Genomic DNA, 814 nt, shown 5'->3' with positions numbered 1-814 from the left:
CATTAGCAAACAAGGTCTCTTCCAACAAATAGATGCAACTGTTTTATGTATTATATATTCATCCAAGCTTGAAACACCAGGAACGCATTGAGTGACGGGAGTCCTAAAGCAAGGGATATCAATTATATTTAAAGTACAACAAATTGAATCTCCTGAGTTCACAGCTAAGAAATCATTCTGGCCTAGTCTTAAAATAACATATTTGGTTAAAACGATTGATTGTTTTCAGTTTGGGTTACCTCAGCAGAATGACACACTATCCATTAAAAATGCTGGTGTGACAGGGAGCCTGGGTGGCTCAGTCGGTTAAGCGTCTGACTTCCGCTCAGGTCATGATCTCGCGGTTCGTGGGTTCGAGCCCCGCGTCGGGCTCTGTGCTGACAGCTCGGAGCCTGGAGCCTGCTTCGGATTCTGTGTGTGTCTCTCTCTCTGTTTCTCCCCCACTCACATTCTGTCTCTCTCTCTCTAAAAAATAAATAAAACTTACAAAATTAAAAAAAATGGTGGTGTGAGGACAGTGGGCTACTCTGGCACGCTGAGCATCTGAGCTGACTGACTGGTGCTCAGATGTCACCAGACCAGGTGTGCCAAGGCCACGGGCCCCTGTCAGAGGTGAAGGAGGGGGAATAAGAAGATAAATGCATTATCTCACTATAACCATCGCTGTTCCACAGAACCCACATTACCACAGGAACAGATCCTTTATGTTTTTTTTTTTTTCTTCTTCCTCCAAGTCCCATGTTTTTATTTGGTATTATTCACCTTAACTCCTTGTTTACTGTGTGGAATGTTCCTGTGAATCTCAGGGAGAAGA

General features: G+C 43.9%; 1 non-coding gene across 1 annotated transcript; it reads left to right on the top strand.

Annotated features, from left to right (window-relative positions):
- Nucleotides 1–287: 287 nt before the first annotated feature.
- TRNAG-UCC lies at nt 288–372 on the top strand. The gene has a single exon. It is a non-coding gene; the product is annotated as a tRNA-Gly (tRNA).
- The last annotated feature ends 442 nt before the right edge of the window (nt 373–814 follow it).

Source organism: Lynx canadensis, chromosome A3 (genome assembly GCF_007474595.2).
Source record: "Lynx canadensis isolate LIC74 chromosome A3, mLynCan4.pri.v2, whole genome shotgun sequence".
Taxonomy (NCBI): domain Eukaryota; kingdom Metazoa; phylum Chordata; class Mammalia; order Carnivora; family Felidae; genus Lynx; species Lynx canadensis.
The sequence above is the reverse complement of the archived record's forward strand: the minus strand, read 5'-3'. Positions and strand labels throughout refer to the sequence as shown.